Here is a 24,350-nt window from a genome sequence, read left to right on the forward strand (position 1 = left end):
AGACGGGCTGAGCTTTCAATCTTGCTTGTTTCCGTCCTTGAGCATTAAAATGGTGCCATGTTGGAGCCTGATGTGGATCCGCTCTTTGCTCTTCAGACTTCCTTTGGGGTAGTGGCAGACAACTTGGCACCTGTTAAAGTTCTGACCAAGCGATCTAGAAGGTCGGCCCCCTGGTTTTCCCCTCCCTTATGTGACATTAAACTTCAATGTATGCAGGAAGAACGCCACTGGTGTCCTGCTTATCTAGAGGCGGACAAAGCCCTTCTCAAAAACAATTGCCTTAAAAATCATAGAGCTATTAAGGAAGCTAAGATTCTACATGTTTGTAATCATGTCTCTGCTTCAGGGAACCAGTGGAAATAATGTTTTGCTGTAGTTGGAGAATTCTCTTCTCCTGTGGCTGCTGCCTCTAATATCAAAGTGTTTCAGTGTTTGCATGATTCACTGTCAACCTTTTTTAACGACGAGATAGCCAAGATTCGAGAAAATATTTCTGCTTCCCTTGGCTCTGCGGTCTTTAATCATGCTCCTGTAGATACCACTTTTAGGATTGATTCCCATTTTTCAGTTTTCTCTCCTGCCACAGATGATCAGGTCTTGAAAACTATAATGCAACTTAAATCATCCTCTCTTATATATCCTATCCCGCTTAAGATGATAAAAAAGTGTGGCAGTGAGCTAGTTCCAATGGCTTTAGTCTCAGGCGTTATTCCCAGGCGCTGACGTGTGCTGTGGTTTCTCCATTCTTGAAGAAACCCACCTTGGACCCTGCTGTGCTAGCTAATTCTCAGCCATTTTCCCTTTTGGGATTTTTTATGAAAGCGTTAGAAGCAATAGAGACTCCTTACTTGAGAAACTTTCTAGAACAGTCTGCTATTCTTGATGTTTTTCAATCCGGCTTCCATCCTGAAATGGGAATGGAGTCAGTATTAGTCTCCGCTTTTGATGACCTGTCTTTGATCTTTGACCAGGGTGGCGTTGGACTGCTAACACTGTTAGACCTCTCTGCAGCATTTGAAACAATGGACCATGCGTTATTGTGTCAGTGACTGGAGGAGATTGGTATTGGTGGGACAACACTTGGTTGGTTTAGGTCTACTGACCGGACACAAACGATTTCCCTTCCTCCCTTCCTCTCTGCCCCCTCATCACTTATATGTGGGGTTCCACAGGGCTTGACTATTTCACTCCTGCCGTTTAATATCTATGACCTCCTTTTGGCTAAACATATTCATGTCCACAGTTGTCGCTTCTACCCCTATGCGGATGACACCCAACTGATTCTCTGTATCGATTGTGGCCATGACTTACTGGCTTCGTGCTTGTGCAACTGTCTAACTAACACAGGCAGTTGGATGAATGCCAGCTGGCTCAAGTTAAATTCTGTGAATATGGGAGGGAGGGTCCTAGGGAGATCTCCAGTCACTCATGCTATGTGGGTGACAGAATGTTGGCCTGTTTCATGGGGCCCTTTGCCTACTTTGGTTTCCACAGTAAAGAACCTGGGAGTTAAGTTCACCTCATCGATCTCTATGTCACCTGAGATTAGCATGCAATGCATCTCTGGTCATTTCAAACTTAAACCCCATATAGTCCAGAGAATCTCAGAAGCCTGGTGGTCTCTGCTACCAATTCAGGTACCTTGGACTGCTGTAATGCTTTGTTACTTTCACCACCCAAATTTCTGTAGGGTTTACAAAACTCTGCAGACTGTTTGGCTGTGGGCCTGCCTAAACTTGCCTATACTTCTAAAGTGCTAAGGAACCTCCACTGGCTCCCAGTGGATGCCAGAATTAAGTTTAAGTCTCTCTTCCTGGTCCACCGGGCCTATTATGGCTCAGGAGTTTTATATTTCCAGGAAAAGTCCATCAAATTTGCCCCTTCACACAATCTCTGCTCAGCTGATCTTCTGCTTCTTCACGTCCCACAGTGTCTAGAAGCACAATTGGTGGTCAGGCATTCTCAGTGGAGACTCCGGTTCTTTGGAACTCTATCCCTTTTGTCTTTAGGGGCTACTCCGGATCATCTGTCCTTTAAGAAAAAACTTAAGACGTTTTTATTTGTTCAGTAATCACAAGTTGGCTGGCCTCCCTCATTTTAGGGCTTCCTACTGGTTGATCTTGGACCTTCATCACCAAGATACACCTGGGTTTTAGCTGTGCTTAACAAATTAATTCAACATAACATAACATTGGTTGCTGGTGGCTGTGAACGAGGATGGGGAGCAGTGCCAGTGTGACTTGACTTTTTTTTTAAATACTGTGTCCCTACAGGCTTCGACTGCATCTTCTTTCGAGTGCCTGTGTCCCACCCGCTCCACATAAAAACTTTTTTATATGTGCAAATGTGACATTTTCAAATATAAAAAAGGCTTTTTATTTTTTAATAAGCAATGTGTTCTGTTCGTCCGAGCCAGCTTGCTACCCACTCCAGCATCGGCACCAGACCCCTCTCCCCTCCCCAAGTTCAGCCCCAGGTTGGGCAGCAGGTGGGGCCTCCCTTCCAGGATGGGGAGGATGGGGACTCGGGCCAATTGCCCCGTTTGCCCACCCAAGGAGAATGAGATTAACGGGGATAACGGAGCATTACTTGGATGAAGGAGAAGAACTTGGAAGAAGTAGAAGGAAATGGGAAAGGATGAAATAGAAAGAGAAGGATTGTTACAAGAGACAGACACTGAACCCACCTCCAAACATTACATCTGGTCCCCGTCTCTGCAATGTTCCTGTGTTTGCTTGTGCCTGCACTGCGACATGCTGGCAGAGGAGAGAATGGTGATCAGCAGGACAAAAATAAGCACACCAGATGCATGCACTAAGCTTGACTGCATGTACGCCTTACGCCAGGAAGGAAACCCTAAGATGTGATGCATGCACTAAGCGTGACTGCATGTACGCCAGGAAGGAAACACCAAGATTGATGCATGCACTAAGCGTGACTGCATGTACGCCAGGAAGGAAACACCAAGATTGATGCATGCACTAAGCGTGAATGCATGTACACCAGGAAGGAAACACCAAGATTGATGCATGCACTAAGCGTGACTGCATGTACACCAGGAAGGAAACACCAAGATGTGATGCATGCACTAAGCTTTACTGCATGTACACCAGGAAGGAAACACCAAGATGTGATGCATGCACTAAGCTGGACTGCATGTACACCAGGAAGGAAACACCAAGATGTGATGCATGCACTAAGCTTGACTGCATGTACACCAGGAAGGAAACACCAAGATTGATGCATGCACTAAGCGTGACTGCATGTACACCAGGAAGGAAACACCAAGATGTGATGCATGCACTAAGCTTGACTGCATGTACACCAGGAAGGAAACACCAAGATTGATGCATGCACTAAGCGTGACTGCATGTACACCAGGAAGGAAACACCAAGGTGTGATGCATGCACTAAGCTTGACTGCATGTACACCAGGAAGGAAACACCAAGATGTGATGCATGCACTAAGCTTGACAGCATGTACACCAGGAAGGAAACACCAAGATGTGATGCATGCACTAAGCTTGAATGCATGTACACCAGGAAGGAAACACCAAGATGTGATGCATGCACTAAGCTTGAATGCATTTACACCAGGAAGGAAAAGGAAAACCAGCTTACCAATGTATCCCAACACCAATGCAAAGACCGTACACATATTAACAATTTGGCTAAGTTGTCAAAAATGTCTTAACATAACATTACATAACTAAGAGCTAAGTGGCAATGTTGCTGTTTGTGCTGATGCCAGCACATTCTCATGATCCAGACCATTTAAGAGAAACATGCAATACTATGTTGATTGCATTCTGTTGTCTTTAGGAACATGTTTTACGTACGGTGGAATTTGATCGATATAACCTTTTATATGTTTTTTTTTTTTTTGAACGTGTGCAAAAAGCAGACATACATGCACAACGGCATAAGCACAAACACACATAAATCTGTATCGTATTTGCCTTGGTAGTGAGGGCCAGCCCATTTGTTTAACGTGTTATCACGCAAGCAGCCAGACACGAGGCCTAATCTTTTACTTAGATGGTGCAGTATCCGCTCCCTGATGGGGCAGTATTAAGTGCCAGACTCTATTGACCGTCTCAATTCCTGGAATCACTCACCGTTTGATGCATGCTGCAGCTAACCCTCTTGCGACACTGTTGTTATGTCTGGTAATGGTGAAACAAAGAGCTTGCCATTGACCCACCAACTCACGTGACACCACTCAGACATGAAATCCCCTTTTAAACTAAATGCTCCCATGCATTGAATGAATTGTACTGCTTCTCAATAGCTCACGAGACAACACTCTTCAGACAGTTTCGTAAACACAACCGAATTCAAAATGGATGTTAAACAGTCCCATTCTGCTACATTTTAAAATGGTGTTGAGTTAAGTGATGTAACATTCACCACAGTTTAATCTTGGAACGCAGAAGTTTCAAGGGATTTTACATATTAGTTATGTATATATATGGCTGCCTTTGTCGGGGGAAATTCTGCCGGGGTCGGCCGGGCCGTCCGTAGACCTCCGGGCAGGGAGGCCCCAACTCCTCCTGTATATCCCAAAAGAGATAGAGTATGAGATACACGCAAGAAGCAAGGTGACTCTGGTGTTTATTAGACAAAACGGCAGGGATGGGTCAAGGAGCGTACGCGTCCGTCCTGACACACACACAATCGCGGGGCTCGCAGGCCCTTTTTACCTTAGTATGACGCGCTACTTGCGTCACTTGGAAAGTTTAGCAAAAAACCTATCTCCACTCTGGATTGGTTACTCGAGTGGTAGGGTTAGTATAGCATACATATAGAGAACGGTATTAGTGGTTGAGGGTTAGTCAGGTGGTATACCTGGGCTGTCCCTTCAATTTGATACATGAAAATTGTTACATGAAGACCTCTGAGGATTGGTCAATGTGAATGGCGTCAGTGATAAGAACCCCATGTTTTAATTGGTCCGCTCGCGATCCTCCCAGTCTGGGACTATCGCTGTTCCCAGCTCGCGGTGCACCTGTCATTTGCAACAATGTTTTAATATGGGTAGGTGTAAACAATGTGAGGATTTATTCATATGTTGGGAGGTCGACTACTCCCACTGCTGCAGATGTCCAATGAGTCTTTTAATTGTATCTGCCTGTGTCTTGAAACGTGGGATTCAGGCGTCTCCTTCCTCCTGGTCTTGGCATCTTGTCAGGTTTGGCTTTGTCACGTGAGGTGGGACTGTGTTTGAGGCAAAATTCAACACAATTAATATTGTTTTTCCTACTGTGTGCCTGGTTTATCTTGCTGGTGCGACCTTGGCGTTGGCTTGCAGCGTGCGAGATTGCAACATCGTGCCCTTGGCGGTGTGCTTTCGCCGGGCTCATTTTGCAGGGTCAGCAACCTAGTTCTTGCTCATTCAGTGTCCATGGAAGCTTTTGCCTGCGGCCTACTTGGGCCTGGTGCATAGGTGGAACCGTTTGATGCAGGGCGCTTTAGGTTACGGTATCATATTGCTTTATCCTCAGTATCGTGTCCCCGTTATATTCTTCATTATGGTACATGGCTCTTAGAAGAAGCGTGAGCAAGCCTTTTTATATAAGTTCATGATGCGTCTTGCGTTTCTGCATTTTGAGAGCCTATGTGGAAAATAATAAAGATGTACGTCCGTGAGTATGTCTGTCGCCTACGTCATAGCACTGAGTATATTCTTCGTGTATATTGGTGCGGGAGTGTCCGGTGTGTATATTTGCACAGGTGTGCTGACCGTTGGCTAGGTCGTCATGGCATCTCTAACGACGTGTAGGTTTAGTCGAGTTGGTCCGTGCTGCAGGTGTCGGCATGGACAGGGCGGGCTGCTGGGCAGGTAGATGGGCACATCCGTATGTTCCTGTACCAGGGTATTTGGTCGTCTGGTAGATAGGCAAACTCCTCTCGTGGCGGGTGTCTGGGCCGTGATCCTCTAGGCCAAGCGCGAGAGGGGAAGGGCGGGAACCTGGTCTTCCATTCTCCCACTTCAGTCCCCCCTCTGGTCGACTTGTCGACCACAAAAATATCTTTTTCTTTATCTCCTCTTACTCTCCATATTTTAGTTATTCCTCCCAAATGTCCATAGTGGTTAACATGGTCTTCAAATGACCAATACATATATTCACAGGTTCCTCCAGGAGTGCAGTATACCCATTTCCCTATGTAGCTCCTGGGGTTTCTTGGGTTCTCGAGCTTCACAGATGGTGGGTCCAGGTGGTTGGTGATGATCTGGCTGCGCAACTTCTCTCTCTCTTTTATGATTGTGCCTGTGTGTTGGCCGTCATCTGTTGGCATCAAGAGGTGTATACCAACCATTTCGATCATCTCGTCTGTGGTGCGTGCCTTCCGGGCTTTCCAAAATCTTATTATGATCAGTGTAGCTCCAGCCAGAATAGTGCATCCAACTATAATCTTCAGTCCATCTGACAGCCAAGATGGCATCCATGACCATAATATTGAAAACCAGCTCTCATCTTTTTTCACACCTTTACTTTCATCCATCATTTTTGAGTGCATCTGGGTCAATTGTGAGACAGCTTCCGTGAGTGTACCATTGTCAGCATCGTTAGCAGGAATGAATGTGCAGCATGATTGTCCTATCTTTGCGCAAACGCCTCCTTGCATTGCTGTGAGGAGGTCCAGTACATATCTGTTCTGTAGTGCGACCATTCTTACTGCTCGCAATTCCTCTTTTATTGCATTGAATCCATTTACTGTAGAGTTAATTGTCATCATTAGTTCCCACCTAGTTATCTGGAGCCATTTTGCGTTTGCGTAAGCCTGCAGTCCAGGATGTATTATTGAGGAGAAGAACATAGCTGCTCTGCTGAATAGTCTGTGTTCCGGCGGTATTGAGGTCAGTGCTGTTTCCGACCTTCCCCACAGGTAATTTCCTGTCAGAGGTTCTCCTTGTCTTTTCCTTCTGTTGAGGACAGTGTTGTTGCCGTTGCGTCTGTTCTCTGGCGCTTTCCGAGGCTGTGCAGATCTCTTCTTCCTTTTGTTTCCTTCATCCATCTTGGGGAAATTCGCCATATTCACATGCTTCTGGGGTACCACTCTCCCTATCAAGTAGTCATTCAGTGCCCAGGCGAAGAGCTGTTCCCACGCCAATCTGAGCGATCTATCTCTCAGAGCAGGCAAGTATGGTTGGAGGTGAGGCATTGAATGTTCTATGGCCAAGAGGAATGCTGTGTAGTAGACACGTACCCTCCTTTTTTCAGGTACGTTGGCCTTTTTACTTCATATACAAATTGGTGTGACAATTCTTCCAGGTAATTATCGTCTGAGGGTACCATCTACTCCTGGGCAGTGAGTTGGTTAGTTATCTACTTTCTTAACAGTACAATAATACGCTTTACCTGCATGTGCGAGAGAAAAGAAAGAGAACATTCAGGTGTTTACATGTGTATATGTGCAAAAACAGTGTCCTTCAGTTCAATTGTTACTACAGTGGGCAGGGGGTCAATGGGCAAAGGGTTTGGGGTTCAGCTGGCGGAAGTCTCTTTACCCTTTGATCGTGTAACCATGGGGTGGGCGGTATGGTGATCACCCCTTTCTTTCCTAATAGTTGTCTCTGGGGAATCTGGGGGGGTGGCAGGGTATAGGGACACTTAGGCCGTTAGTTGTGGTAGAAGTCTCTTCCTCCGTTGGTGACGCTGTCGTTGTTCTTCCAGTGGCCCTGTCGGTGGCGCTGGGGCGGGTCTGTAGTTTGTAGATCTTTACGTCGTGTAGGTGGTTCCAGGCACGTTTGTCCTGTAGCTTTACTGCTCTCGTTGATACCTCCTCTACCAGATGGAGGCCAGTGAATCATGGACTGTTCCACTTTCTGTTGAAATTGCGAAGTAGTACATGGTCACCTTTAGCAACTTTACACAGTCTTTCCTTTGCCAATTCTTTATCCACGTCTTCTTGTTGATTGCTGTTAGACCCGCCCCGCGTGCGCTCGAGCTGTTGAGACACAAACACTACACTAGTAATCAAAGAAGACACATATTGGTACATTTCATCACCAAGAACACTCGCAGTACTCTCATGGTCGGTAAATGCTCTTGATGTTGGCGTTAGGGGAAGGCGCATTTGACGTCCGGTAACCACCTCGTGAGGGGTGAGGTGGTGGTCGGACCCTGATCTATTCCTTAGCTCAAATAGTGCTAATGGAAGGCAATACAATCAACTCTTCTTTGTTGTTTGCTGTATCTTTGCAATTGCCTCCTTTAGTAGGCCATTCAGGCGTTCACATATGCCGTTGGCCTGTGGGTGGTATGCGCATGCAAATTTATGCTTGATGTTCAGCAAGGATGTAATTTGCTGGAACATTTCGTTTGCGAAATGTGGGCCATTGTCTGACCTTAATACCTCACACACTCCCCACCTGGGGAAGACCTCCCTCACTAGGAATTTAGCTGCTCTAAATGCATCTGGGTGTGAACAGGGCCCTGCTTCAATCCATCTTGAAAATGGGCCTACTACTACAATCATATACCTATTTCCTTGACATACGTTGATCATATCAACATAGTCAATATGGAGATGCCGGAATGGTCCCTCTGGCCGGGGTATAGTACCTCTTATCACCTTCAGAGTGTGGCCGGCCGTAAACTGTTGACATGTGAGACAATTGCTGATAAAATTTGACACATGAGAATTTAACTCGGGCAGAACCAGTCTTCCCTAATTCGTGCTGCAATTACTTCCTTGCCTGTGTGGGCTGGGTAATGTAGTTGGCTCAGGGCGGTGTTCAAAAGTGCCAATGGTATTACAACCTTTCCAGTGTCACCCTGGCGCCATAGTGCGTCGGTTGGTGACATTGTGCATCCTCTTTTTACCCATATTTCCTTTTCGGCCATTGGTGCAGCCGCTTGTAGCTCCATAATCTGTGTGGCTGGGAGATGGGTGTACCCTTCTCTTATCAACATCTCCTTAGCCATTCCCCTCCCTCTCCCTCTCTGTGACTCTGGGGGGTTCCATATCTCACCAAAGTATGCAGCATACTTCGCATGTGCGTCTGCTGCTGCATTCCCTTTTGAGATGTGGTCTTCACCATTGGTGTGGGCGGTGCATTTGACCAAAGCTAATTCTTGGGGGTCATTTATTGCTTCAATTAGTTCAGCCAATAGGAGGGCGTGTTGCACTGGAGTGCCATCAGCTCTCCTAAACCCTCTTCTTCTCCATTTCGACAGCCCTGAGTGGACAGTGGATGTGACATACGCACTGTCGGAGTATATGGTCACTCGTTTGTCAAAGCTTTCCCTCAACGCCAAGATCAGTGCAATCAATTCCGCTGCTTGAGCGGAGTAATGCTGTGGTAATTGTACACATTTCATGGCCACACACACCGGTACTTCCATCATTTTTACCACTGCTGCCCCAGTCCTCCTTATACCATCCCTTTGGTCGATAGTTGATGACCCATCAATGAACAGGAGCTCACCTCCCTCTAGTGCGTTTTCTTCAACCTTTCTAGTACATGAGTACATTTCAGTTATTTGCGTACAATCGTGGGCATAATCTCCTTCCTCAAGTACTTCTGCTAGGAACCTTGCAGGGTTGACCGTGCTACATCTAACAATTGATAGTTCAGCTCTGGATAAGATGATCTCATAACCTGATGCCCTTTGTGTGGTTAGGGTGGACTTAGGTTTATTCAATATGGCAAATAGTGCATGTTCCACAAACAGTGTAGTTGGGCACCCCATGGTGATTGCTGATGCTTTCTCTACTGCAAAAGCAGCTGCGGCGAGACCTTGTTCGCAAGGGAAATGACCTAGCATCACAGGATCTAAGTGGCCGCTGTAAAATGCTACTGGTTTGTAGCCCATGCTTGTTTTTTGGGCCAACACTGCTTTCATTACTGCTGAGTCGCAATGTGAAAATATAAAGAATTGTCGCTCATAGTCTGGGGTTGCCAGTACCGGAGCAGTTGATATCGCATCTTTCAGTTCATCAAAAGCCTCTCTCATTTCCATTGTCCACCCCAACTTTTTCTCCCCTTTATTAGCTTCCTTTAACCCCTCAAGCAGGGGTCCTATGTATGAGCTGTAATCAAATACCCATGCTCTACAGTAGTTGCACAGACCCAGGAACTGCTGCAGTTCCCTCACTGTTTGTGGGATTGGCATTTTTGAAATGGCCTGTGCCCTTTGTGGTGCAATCTTTCTTCCATGTTGGGATATGAGCTGACCAATGTAAAGTACCTGTTCTTGACAGTACTGTAGCTTTTCCATGTCTACCTTGTAACTTTTCTCAGCCAATATTGTCAACATCTTTAATGAGTCCTCTCTGCATGTTCTTTCGTTTGTACTGCAAATTATTATGTCATCCACATACTGCAACACTGTGCTTTCCACTTCAATGTTATCCAAATCCATCTGTATTACTCTGTTGAAAATTGAGGGTGATTCGCAATACCCTTGTGGCAATCTGGTGTGTTTCCACTTTGTGTTTCTGTAAGTGAAGCTTGTCAGATCTTGTGAGTCTGGGTGTAATGGTATTGAGAAGAATGCATTTTTAAGGTTGATCACTGTAAATCGTGATGCTTCTGCTGGAATGCCACACAATATTGTGGCTCGGTTTGCTGCTATGGGATATTCTGCTTCTACTATGTTGTACAAGGGCCTGAGATCTTGTATGAAGCGCCAAGAACCCCCTTTAGCCTTGCGCACTGGGTATACAGCCGTGTTACATGGTGATTCTGAGGGGACCAATATGCCATTATTTATAAGGGCCGTTATGGTTTCATATATGCCCTCATCTGCCTCTTTTGATAGTGGGTACTGTTTCACTCTGGGGAGTATTGCACCTTTTTTCAATTTTATCCTTACTCCCCCTATACTTTTTATGCACCCCACGTCATAGGGGCTAGTAGTCCACAATGATGTGGGTACCTTTGTCATATCCTCCTTAAAGAAGGGGACTGGGGTGCATGCGGGTGCCTCAAGTGCCATTGCAATTTTCTGTGCTACTTGTTTGTACGCCACTCTTAGCCATATTTCCACACTCATCATAAACACCATTTCACTTTCCTCCTTTTCTTCTGAGAACAGCTCCTCATCTGACACCTGGGTGAGCCTACATCCTTCTGCTAGTGCTATCACTGCCCTCCATGCTCTTCCTTCTCTGTCTTGGGCATGTACAGCAATGTAATCAGCTGTTGCTTTAATGCTCTCAATGTCCACTGGAACCACCTTTCCTTCTGGTTCATTAACTGGTGTTTCTGGTCTGAACAGATAGGCTGCTGGCCTCCTCCAGATTTTTCCTTCTATCCCTGGCATCCATGCAAATGCCATGTCTGTCCCGTACTGGAAGAGTTTGCCATTTACTGGCTCTGCCCTAATCGCTGTCTGTCCGCAGTATGCCTGCATAATCTGTCGTGCTGTGAGCATGTTAATCCCTGGAGTAGAGCAAATTATGCCATCCTCAGTAAAGGAGATCGTCATATTCAACCTGTTCATTATGTCTCTCCCCAGTATATTTACTGGTGAGGCACTATGATATAAATGTGGAACTGACATGTCATAATCTCCTATAGATAAGGGAATGTTATCAGTAAAAGGAACCAACCCTCTAGCCCCAGAGAATCCTTGGGTGTTCATGGCTTCGCCTGACATCTTAAATTTACCTTCCCTTATGCAAGACCGGGTCGCCCCGGTGTCAACAAGGAATGATAACTTTTTGTCACCTATCGTTACCTCTATGCGTGGTTCCTCCGCACTATTAGGTGTTACTGACAGGATGGGACACACCAAGGCCGTCTGTGGGCTGTCCTATTGAGGGTACAACGATTGGCCATTTCCTGTGTAAGGGTTGTGTCCCAGGACCGTCACCCTACCCAGTTGTGTTTGTTGTAGTTGGGGTTGTTGTGTTATCGCTACCTGTTGTTGTGGCAGTGAATGTGTCTGTGGCTGTTGTTGTGTTATTAGTTGTTGCTGTTCATTTCCCTGTTGCAACGTCTGCTGTTGCTGTATGCCCTGCTGTTCCTGTAAGGGCCTTGGTTGTCCCTGTTCACTCCATGATGGTGTTCCTGGTCTAACTCTACATGTGCGTGACATGTGCCCTAATAATCCACAACTCCAACACACAGGTGGTTCCCTACTCTGCCATGGAAAGCTCCCTGTGTTGTCCTGGTATACTGGTTGCCCTGTGGGGTAGGAATTTCTAAGTCCTCCCACCTGCTGTTGGGTGTTATATCCGTATCCTCTCCCTCTCATAATTCCTCCTCTCCCCCTGTTATAATTATAATACCCAGCTCCTGGCATTGGGTATCCTCCTCCCATGTTGGGCGTGTATGGTTGGAGTGGCGGCACCTGTTGTGTTATAGTCTGTGAAGGAGGTGGTATTTGGGAGGAATCTTGTGCAGCCACTACTTGTGTGGGGCTTTGGGTCATTGTTGTAGGCGTAGTTATTAGTGCTCCTTCCATTGTGTATTTATTAAGCTTTTTCTGTACTAGTTTGGCCTCTTCTGCTTTCCTGTCCTCTTCCTTTGGTTTCATTTTTCCTTGCCATGTCCTGCAATGATGCACTATAGTCAGTTGTATTTCTGGCCATGCTTTTGCTTCCATTCCCACTACTTTCTTTAGTTGTTTCTGAACTCCTTCTGGGAGCCCTTGTACTAGTATATGATAAAATATTGCTGGTGTTTTGTCCCATTGTTCTCTAGTTTCCATGCGCCACTTCTCTTGGATTTCCTGGATATAATCAACAGGATCTTCCTTCTCACGCATCTTGCGGGAGGTAATTGCTCCTATGTCTGATGTGTCTGGTTACTGTACCCTCAGTGCCTGCCATAGTGCATGTCTGCAGTTTGCGAATGGTGCCCCATCATGCGATGTGTTTGTTATTGTTACCCCAGGGAATCCCGCTCTCTTCCAAATGTCATCCGCTGCATCCCCTAATATCGATATTAGAAGGCCCTTTACATCTCCTACTGCCAGTTTCTGTCCTGCGGTGTGTTTTTCCATTTCATATATCCACTTACCCGCACCTCCACTTAATGATGGGAGCCTGCACTTTATATTCTCTTTGTCTGTGTGCTTCCAAGGGACGTACTGTGGTCTAACTCCTCCCCTCTCCAGAAGTGGCATTAAGTTATGCCTAGTTTTACCCTTTGTGTTCCATAAAATCGAGTCCTCACACCCTTCCTCTTCTTTCCTTTCTTCTACATCGTCAATTTCATCCGTATTTCCCCTGCTCGTAACTCTTTCTTCTCCATCTTTTCCCCTTCTTCCATCATTTCCTGTATTTACTGTGGGCATGTGTATTCGTCTTTCCTGCCTGCGTCTAGGGAGGTCCCTAAGCCGACATGCATAGGGTGTCAGTTCATCTGTGAAGGGCGCAGGTTTTATTGTGCGTAACGAGCGTGAGGTGGTTGAGCATGTAGGGTGCGATGGGAGAGGGCGTGATGGGGACGGTGCGGCCTCATGTGTCTGTCTTTCCGCTATTCCTTGCTCTCCCTCCTCACTTCTCTCCAGCTCATCCTTTCTCCTACGGATCCATGGTGAGTCTGTGTTGGTCCGGGTGATGTATAGTTTATCTAGGCTTTCCCTTTCACTGTTTCTCCCTTCCTTCTCCACTCCTTCTTCTTCCTCACTACAAAAGTCAGTCATAAACGGCACCCCCCACTCAGTCTTTTTCCCCTTGATTGTTACTGTTTGTAAGTCTATTAGGTCCAGTTCTCCTTTTTCTCCTTTATCAACCGCTCCCCTTTGCGCTGATGTTGTTGCTACTTCTGTATCTCTATATACATCCCCCCATACTTCACTCTCTCTTCTCCTATCTTCTCTTTCTCCTTCATTTCACTCCTCCATCTCCCTACCATTTTCCTCCCTTTTCCTTTTTAATTCCTCCATTACTTCACTACTCATCTCTTCCAATATTCTTTCATCCTCTTTCTTCCTTTCCCATTTCACCCTTTCCCTTTCTAATATACTCTCTATCACCCTCCCTTCTTCGTATTTCTTAGTCGTTTCTGATAGTAATCTCCTCTTCCACATTGCCATTTCTCTTTCTTTCTCTTCTTCTTCCCTTTTCTTTTCTCGCAGCACTGCTCTTGATACCCTTTCTGCTGCTGCTTTTACCCTTTCAGCTTCTCTCCTTTGCTCCTCAGTTCGTTCCCTTATTTTTTCCAATTCGTTCTTACCTTCTTTCCTTTTCCTCGCTCTCTCTCTTTCCTCCCTCTCGAGCTGTTTGATCAGTTCGTTCTGCTCATCCCTTAACTCTGCTAGTCGTTCCTCCAAAATCTCTTCCTTTTGTCGTAACAGCTCTTCCCCCCTCATTTCACTCTCCCTGGCATTATCCTCGTCTGTTTTCCTTACTACCTCCTTCTCTTCTCCTGTTAATGAACCTCGTAATTTTAATAGTATCTGTGCAGCTACCCACTCATCATGTCCTATTTCCACATTTTGTTCTTCTCCAGTCCTCCCCTCCCCTGCTGGCATCTTCCTATGAGCCACATATGGTGGAGGGCTGTATGCCGGGTTCGAGTACCCCTCAGCCGCCCTTAACTGTCCTCTTCCTATCTCTCCTAATTCTCTTAAAGGGTACAACCCCCCTCCCTCTGTTTTCACTCCCTTTGCTAGGGGTATATCGTTGCTCGGTTCCTTTTTTATTTCATTTGATGTATTATTCTTTTCTCCTCCCTCTTGTCCATTCCCCGTGTTCTTTGGGTCTTCACTCCCCTTTTTCCCATCTTCTCCTTCCTCCTTAATCTCTTTTTCTTCCGGTATTTCCCCCACAGTGAACATTCCATTTGGTCCTGGTCGGGACCCTTGGAACATCCTCCATAAGTTAAACACCTCCACGTGGTTTGCCAACTTCTTCCCTTTGTATGTATTATGCAGATGGTTAATTAGTGAATGTTGGGCATATGGATCGAAGCTACCATTAGGCGGCCACGGTGTTATCATTTTGTTGTCCGTCCCCTGGGTCCATTCTATGCTATACTTAATCAGTTTCTCCCTATGGGGTGACAGTGTGGTACATATGTGTTGTAGTGGGGTAGAGAGGGTGTTCCCCCACCCTCCCGATCCTGTCCCGTATGACATAGTAGCGCTCCACTTGTTACCCTTCCCCTATCTGGTAGCGGTTATCTCACTAGCAGTTTACAATATACAGCCTTATATCGTTACCTGGCCCCGTAAGTTTGGGGACTTGCGACAGTCCGCTAAGGAAAATTATAAAAATATAGTATTTACATTTGTATATTTTCTTCTGTCTTTCTTCCTTTAACCGACACCCTTACGGCCCCTGCGGCCGAGGCGCACGTAGCCCCCTGCGGCTGCGTACCCCTTATGATGTTCTTATACAGTCGTCCTATTTTCACTTGCTCCTCCTCCTTCTTCTACACTTGCCGTGGCCGGCGTTCTCCGTGCGCAGCCACGTCCCCCGTTTCACCTTTCCCCGATCAACTCTTTACCGTTTATCTCCATTTCCACTCCCTTACCACAGTTCTCTTCCCCACCACTCTCAGAAAGAAAGATGCCTTGTGCTCGGGATATCCTATGAAAGCCCTACTGGTGACGTCACCGATCTCTTCGAGCTACTGGTAAGTTCTTCATATATTCTTTAAGTTCAAAATACACTTGCAATCTACCCCCGTAGATCTATCTACCTCACAGCTGTCTTCCTGTCACTCCTGGAACAAGGTAATCAATAATATAATCGGACTGCGCACGCTGCGTCGCCTCGCGTGTAATACGCCCCTCGACAGGAGGGCTTAACCAGCCAATTATCTTCCGTATTTGGCAACTAACTAGCTACCGCCTACAGGGAAACGTCATCTACCTATCGAGTTTCTTGCTCGAACAATAGGGATCCTCATCTACTCATTGATCAATAAATGCCAAATCGAAGGAAACCACACACACACACACACACCCTTACACGTAGTCGCGACCTAGGCCAATCAGTGTCTACGAGCGGCCGCACGTGATGTTTTCGTGCTCCACCCCCCTCTCTCGCGCAATGTAGCCGACTGCTCTCGCACTCGTTCGGCTACCTTTCATTCCATTGCCAACACTAAACTGTCAAACCTTCGCCGCGCACCTGTGCAACACCTCCCACCTCCCGTATTTAATTCCTCCCCCCTCCCTCACAATTTCACATTGCTTGTTGTGCGTGGCATGCTCACCAAGTTCTCTTGATGCGGGGCCGCTCGACTGCGTGCACCCCTCCAAGCGGCTCGCCACCTCCCCTCGTCTGGACCACGTCTGGACACTCGCCAACCGCGGGTGGGATACTTCTCAACCGGCTCCCGAAGGCCAATATCCGGATTGCGCTGTCCGGTCTTCTCGCAGCTCCGCGATGGTCCTATAGTTCTCAGAAGGGTGCAACTGCAGAGGGGGCCGCGCCGCCGGGCCTCCTCGCAACGCGATTACCTGGAAAAAGTAAAAATAAAAAAGCAGATCTTAAACAGATCTCAGCAGTGCCTCCAACTTGTCGGGGGGAAATTCTGCCGGGGTCGGCCTGGCCGTCCGTAGACCTCCGGGCAGGGAGGCCCCAACTCCTCCCGTATATCCCAAAAGAGATAGAGTATGAGACACCCGCAAGAAGCAAGGTGACTCTGCTGTTTATTAGACAAAACGGCAGGGATGGGTCAAGGAGCGTACGCGTCCGTCCTGACACACACACAATCGCGGGGCTCGCAGGCCCTTTTTACCTTAGTATGACGCGCTACTTGCGTCACTTGGAAAGTTTAGCAAAAAACCTATCTCCACTCTGGATTGGTTACTCGAGTGGTAGGGTTAGTATAGCATACATATAGAGAACGGTATTAGTGGTTGAGGGTTAGTCAGGTGGTATACCTGGGCTGTCCCTTCAATTTGATACATGAAAACTGTTACATGAAGACCTCTGAGGATTGGTCAATGTGAATGGCGTCAGTGATAAGAACCCCATGTTTTAATTGGTCCGCTTGCGAGCCTCCCAGTCTGGGACTATCGCTGTTCCCAGCTCGCGGTGCACCTGTCATTTGCAACAATGTTTTAATATGGGTAGGTGTAAACAATGTGAGGATTTATTCATATGTTGGGAGGTCGACTACTCCCACTGCTGCAGATGTCCAATGAGTCTTTTAATTGTATCTGCCTGTGTCTTGAAACATGGGATTCAGGCGTCTCCTTCCTCCTGGGCTTGCCATCTTGTCAGGTTTGGCTTTGTCACGTGAGGTGGGACCGTGTTTGAGGCAAAATTCAACACAATTAATATTGTTTTTCCTACTGTGTGCCTGGTTTATCTTGCAGGTGCGACCTTGGCGTTGGCTTGTAGCGTGCGAGATTGCAACATCGTGCCCTTGGCGGTGTGCTTTCGCCGGGCTCATTTTGCAGGGTCAGCAACCTAGTTCTTGCTCATTCAGTGTCCATGGAAGCTTTTGCCTGCGGCCTACTTGGGCCTGGTGCATAGGTGGAACCGTTTGATGCAGGGCGCTTTAGGTTATGGTATCATATTGCTTTATCCTCAGTATCGTGTCCCCGTTATATTCTTCATTATGGTACATGGCTCTTAGAAGAAGCGTGAGCAAGCCTTTTTATATAAGTTCATGATGCGTCTTGCGTTTCTGCATTTTGAGAGCCTATGTGGAAAATAATAAAGATGTACGTCCGTGAGTATGTCTGTCGCCTACGTCATAGCACTGAGTATATTCTTCGTGTAGATTGGTGCGGGAGTGTCCGGTGTGTATATTTGCACAGGTGTGCTGACCGTTGGCTAGGTCGTCATGGCATCTCTAACGACGTGTAGGTTTAGTCGAGTTGGTCCGTGCCGCAGGTGTCGGCATGGACAGGGCGGGCTGCTGGGCAGGTAGATGGGCACATCCGTATGTTCCTGTACCAGGGTATTTGGTCGTCTGGTAGATAGGCAAACTCCTCTCGTGGCGGGTGTCTGGGCCGTGATCCTCTAGGCCAAGCGCGAGAGGGGAAGGGCGGGAACCTGGTCTTCCATTCTCCCACTTCACCTTTATTGCCCAAAATGTGTGGACTCACCACACTCATGCATATGTCGATTTGTGGGCACAATTTACCTTTCTGCCAAATGCCATTTAAATACTGACGCGTAAGTGAATTAATGCAGCAATGAAAGAATGTGAGAAAAGATATATAAGCATGTTTGGTGCTGACCAGACCTTTCATGTAAGCATCACATAATATTTAACAACACTACTGATTTACGAATGTGGAATGATAAAAAAGGTCTTCATTATTAAAGAAGCAAGAATGTGTCAGAGGGCCTGAGCTCAGCTAAGTGCATATAAAGTGTATTTGTAACATACATTCAAAGAAATTTAATTTGGACCCAGGGTAAGGCCATTGGCCAGTGTGGGGGCTGGAACAGCGGGTGAGAATATACATTCTCCACCCGTTGTTGCAGCCACCAGAGGCACTTTTTTTCTGTATGTGGGGAGTCAACAGGGACCGTTTCCCTATTGCCTCTTCCTCCCCAAGCCCCCACAACCAAACAAAACCTCTCCCCCACCCACGGGCCTCGTTTCGCTTGAGGCTACCATGGCTCGGGCTGGCGGGCCATTTCCGGCCTCCTGGCAGGGCATGAAAGCTATATTAATAGCCTGGTAGAGAGGTGCTAGCCAGTCAGGAAGCTCTGAAAGCAGGCTTTATTCTCTCTTATAAGCCCACATACTTCTCAGCCTCTGCTCTCTTCCCCTCCCACACTCCTCCATCACGCCTTAGCACACGCTGACCGCTCACGCGAGGGCTAAGAGTGCGTTTCAATTGAAAACATAACTCTTACCTTGCTGCCTGAGGCAGCTCTGCATTTTCAAAGTCTCTTTTCGTTCTTGATGACGTCACATTGGGTGCTAATGGCAATATAACCATCGGCAGCAGGACGACCATGCCGGTAATGGCACCGCTGTCCACGTTAAGGTACATTTGCTTCACTCTGGCCCTTAAAATGGATGTCGGGCTGTTCCTGGCAGGGTCGGCCAAACGCCTAGTAGTAATGAAGTGCAATGTCCAAGAAAAGTAAAAAAATCAATAGGAAGCACTTACTGCCAGGTAGCATGTGTGGATTGAAGAAACCAAGGAAAACATCTCACCTTCATATCAGCCATGTGTGAAAGAGGGGGAAGGACGAGCTGGGGATGGTAAAGATATCTAATCTGTCCTTGTTCCTTGTATTTTCCTGTCTTCTGGGATTTGCTGTGACATTTGCGGACACACAAGGGCAAGGGACTGTGGCAAAGATCTGAATGCTCACTCTCAGTTTACTGTTTCAACCCTGCACTACATTTCTAGTGTCCAATTGGATGCACGGTGGTAAAGGCACTGGTGACCAATATATTGCAGTTATTTGAGGTCTCAAATTCGTTTAAGGAAACCCAAGTACTTTCATAGGGCTGTTTCCTTCCGGTGGAGCATTGATGCAAGCAAGATGCATCTGACCCTAACATGGCAGCATCAGGCATATACACATTGAATCATGCCATTCAAATGGGACAAAGCCACAATTCCAGGGCAAATTGGGTTTACTTTCTGAAACAAAGTGTACCGCCCTCAAATTGGTTGCTTTGTTTATAGGGTAATCGACAGAGAAAAAATTATTTGTCATCTTGATTTCACAGGTGTGACATTCCAAACGGGTGGTTGTTGGTTGTGCTGTAATATGTATGACTGTACTGATTGTTCCCAATGAGACTACACTCTGAATGTAGGTCTGTGCTCATAGTTGCCAAATAGACCAAAGTGATGGCTTATGCCAATTCTGGCTTTGCACTTTGCATGCTAGGACATGTATCTTCATTTTATTTTGTATATTGAATATATAGACCTACAAGTCTAGACAGGGAACGCACAACATTAGAACTAAAGACGTCATGTATGTCATGGGACCACTTGGTAACTATGTGTGCTATCATCTGCAAACAGACACAACAGGGGGATCCCTGAGGATTTTGAAAAACTTCTAAAACAGCTTTTATTTTTCCAATAACCCCAAACTTTTGTAGGAGGTTTGTATCCACTGCCCTTTCTTTGTTCTTCTTCTCCATTTTCCAGAAGCCTGGCAATGCTTGCATCCTTTTCCCATGTTCCACGTTGCCTTTATTGTCCATCTGTCTAATGTAACATACTTAATGTAAAATGATCAGTATCATCTACATATCCCATTCATATCATGTCCATGTTATTTTAGCAGATTGCTTTTTAGGTGGGATGAACATATCCAATTAAAGTGTGCAATGTCAATGATACTGTCTTGTGAGACAGAGTAAGATTGGCAGCAATGGACGCTTCCTACAGGGTTGGACTGGGGCCTACAATTATCTCGGGCACCAATGAAGGAGTGGCCGACAGATGCAAATGGCAATATGTTCCTTTTGTGACAGACTGAGCAGTACCAAAGCGGGAGGTTTTTGATGAAATGTGATGCAAATTGTGCATTTTAAAGAATATTTATTCAGTAACACTTCTCAAAACGTCTAGCCACATGGTGAAGTAACTTATCAAACTGGCCTACGTTGGCTAAAAAAGTGGGCCACTTTGACCAAAAACCGGTCCCACTTTAGCATGTTGTGTTTCAGTTGGGGCAATCCGAGCGTGGCTTCCCAGCTGGTATGTAGCCACCTAAAACATCTGCAATGTGGGAATCTTTTGCTGTGTGCAAGCACACACAACATGCTTGCAATTCGGAAATATTGCCTATTTCCAAATACGGCTCAACATTTGTAACATTGCCTCCCCCCCCCCCCACAAACCCTCGCTGTTGCATATTCACAACCTAAAAGGCTACTGTAAGCCTACTGCATGTGTGCAAGCAACACTCTTACTCCTTTCGACTGTATTGCTCTCCTTTTGACATCCAGTGCTAACTGGGTATAACCAAACTGGCACAGCTGTGCTCACCTCACACAATGGCATTTGGCGCTCCTGTGATAACTGTTTTTTACAGAATGAGAATAGTATGTGTTAACAGGACATACTGGCATCCAGCACTGTTGTGGTAACTTGGTAAAATGGAATCTGGGCAAGCTGTGTTACACCTCGAATAGAATCTAGCCTTACTGTGCTAACTGGCCATAATAGAGCCCTGCAATGCGCTGCTCTAAGGGCCTAGTGAAATCTGGCACTGCTATACTAACCCGAAACCTTCTAAGTGGGCGTAATGCAACCCATCACCACTTTGCAATGGTTTGATTGCCTGGATAGTAGATGGTAAATATGTGATTATCTGGGCTTTTGATAAAAGATAAGTAACATATATTTATTTAAAAATCTATAGAGAGAAATAGGCCAAGACAATGTCACCCTAATTCAAGGTATCTTTATCTTCATTGCGCATGCTGGTCATCCCAATATGCATGCATTATTCTAAATTGCTCTTGATGACAAACCTGGACATGGTGTTGGTATCTAGGCACATGATATCTATAGGTGGCCGATGTGCATACACATAAACCAAAACTATTAGCTTTGCCAATGCTTGTTTATAGCTCATGCAACATGTCATGCAGGTGAGATAACTCGGGAATGTGAACTTTTTGCTCTCCATTTCCTTGTCATAACACTTAACCACAAGGAACCTGCCCTATTAAATATGTGTTTATTGGTCCTGGTCTTTAAACTCAGTGGTAATCTCGCTTATCCCTCCTGTGATTTTCATAACCACATACAACAAAAGAATGGGAAATGCCTACAGTTTGGCATTTTGTCTAGGCCTGTGCTGGGCATTTGCAAGGACCTTCCAGATGGTACTACCTGATCTTAGGATGGCGATAGAAGGACAATTATGTGGGTACCTGGGCATACTATATCAGTGCTTGGCAAGTACCTTGCAAATACTGATGCACAAGGCAATAATAATGGATTTGCCAATGCTTGTTTTTAACAGGACGTCACTGTAGCTATAAAACAGTGATGAAGAACGTAACAAGACGTGTGCTCCAATAAGTACTAATTCTGTGTCAAAAGTACATCCATAAAGTAGAAGACATATACCGCAAACACATGAATGTCGAAGATTCAGTTTACCTTCTCAAAAAACCTTTACTTCACCAATAAGGCAACTCCAAACTATCATGTAAAGAACGCTTATCTCGTGTTAGTACTCTTCTCATGTTAGATAAATACAATGCAAATACAATAATATCAACAATGATGTAATAAATAGCAACTTCTCAATAATTAACTTCACGCCACCCACTCACAATCGTTCATGAAGTGCCTACGTGCAGACATTTCATATAATCTCATGTAGTCATGTTATATCAAGAGCACAACTCTTTCCTCTTGGTTACACCCGGTTCTCATCGTCATTCACCAATAAGGACCATCACGTTACTCTATACCTTTTAAAACATGTCCGTCAGGGGTGTTGCTAGGTCAGGAAAAGATCCGGGGCTACGCTAATGTCAGGTTGTAGCCCCTGAGCTTCTATCCGGGGCAACAACCAAAACACTCGGGGCTATAGCCCCCTATGCTCCCCCTAGCAACGCCTCCGATGTGCATACACAATTATCATTCCAATGTCAGCTTGCCCATCATGTTTCGTTCCTGATTGGCTGGATGATAAATCACAGGAACTTCTTCAGAGGCTTGTATGTTCAATCTAATAGCCTAACGGGTCAGAACGTGTTCACAATTCTTAAAACCCTCGCAGACGGGTGGGTCTGTAACTCAAAGTTACAGGAGTCGCTTCCCAATCCAGCAGCACTGATGATGCCTCTTCTTCTCTTGCTACAGTCATTTGACAGCAAGTCAGATCTTTCAGAACACGCCACATAGGTTCCCCCCATGAGCAATTCTTAGGGGAAGCACTTCACTGCATCTGCAGTGTGTTAGGTACGTGTGATGCATTTCCCTCCAAACACTCTTGGCGCCTTATACTTTAAAGTACAAGTACTTATTGGTGCACGTTGTTAGGTTCTTCGTGCTAGATATTAGTGCGGGGGGACCCTTGTGCGCACCTCCATGGGGGTCTCTTTTGTAGTATTGTGTGGGCTATAAAACATTTAAACTAATATTCTGTGGTTTGCCCACCCATCACATTGTTTAAATAGCACTGATGAGCAACAGGACATCTACAGATAATGTAGGACATTATTTTTCAATCACAGGTTGACCTGTATACATTTTGGTCTTCATGGTGTTTCTTTTCTTTTCTCAACAGCAGGAACACATTGTGAATTAGTTTGCTTTAAAGGAATTTTTTGTTGTTGTTGAGTTGTTTTAAGGTGGTGTTTTAAGATGGGGGGCAGATGGGATACCTTTTGTGGCAGCAGTTTCTCTCTTGGGCCATGAGGGTGCAGGGGGACATCTCAACCCAAACCAGAGCGCCTCATAACCCACATTGATGCGTTTCAGAGACAGGGGGCAGTTGGAGATGTTCATCCGAGCCAGGGCATACCCTTCCCTGTCGCTACTTTGGCGTTCAACTCCTGGAGTTTCTGCTCTCCTACTTGCTGTTGGATTTTTTTCGTTTAACTGCATTCACATGCCTTCTGCATGCGGTTGACGGTGCCATTTTGGGAGCTCTGTTTTATGCATTTTCTTTGACCTATGTTTGTAGCGTCGGAAGCGGCATCACTGACGGGACAGGCATGCCTTGACAAGCAAAGCTCTGGTGCTCTGATGCCTGGGGGTCCTTTAACTCTAGCATTGTACCAATGTAGTTCCAATGGAGACAAAACCAATTAAGCCTGTGCATCCCGGGTACCCCGTGGAGCCTCCAGATCCCGTGGAGCATGAGGAGGGGGACTCAGGTCTCAGAAGTTGTTCCTCAGATAGATAACTCAGTTGAGTATATCCGTGTTAAACTCCAAAGGCTCAATCGCAAAAATATAGTATGCACATTTTGCTATTTGTGTGTGTTTTATTCTCTCATAATTTTGAACACTAAGAGAAGCTGACCTTGTGTCAACCATCCCGGACCCTCGGATCTGGGGCTACGCTGCTCTTGTTCATTCCTTCCTCCTCCTGTGCATAAAGAGGTGATTGATCGCAGATGTTTTGTGTATGGACCCAAATTACGGAACAGTCTTCTGTGGGAGATAACGAAATTGGAGTCTTTGCTCTAGTTTGGCAAAACGGTAAAAACTCCCCTTTTTAAATAAGTCAGATGGATTGGTTAAAGAGTCTCTAGATAAGCTTCCAGAAACCTGTATCTTTTATGTTTTTATAAAAACTCAGTCAATCAATCAACATCTACTGCACATGCTGGTGTTATACACCATGAAAGGTTTTCTCAAGAGAATCACGTGAATAACATCTAATTCCTCATGTGAATATTGCTGCTTCCAATGTATTTCATTTATTCAAAATGTGTATTCTAAATCTCTGAAAGGCTGATTTTGCTTGTGGAAATATGTTCCGGTTGCTTCCTTCATGATCATATGCATATTATGC

This window comes from Ambystoma mexicanum, chromosome 1p (genome assembly GCF_040938575.1).
Source record: "Ambystoma mexicanum isolate Mex_15411 chromosome 1p, UKY_AmexF1_1, whole genome shotgun sequence".
Classification (NCBI taxonomy): Eukaryota; Metazoa; Chordata; class Amphibia; order Caudata; family Ambystomatidae; genus Ambystoma; species Ambystoma mexicanum.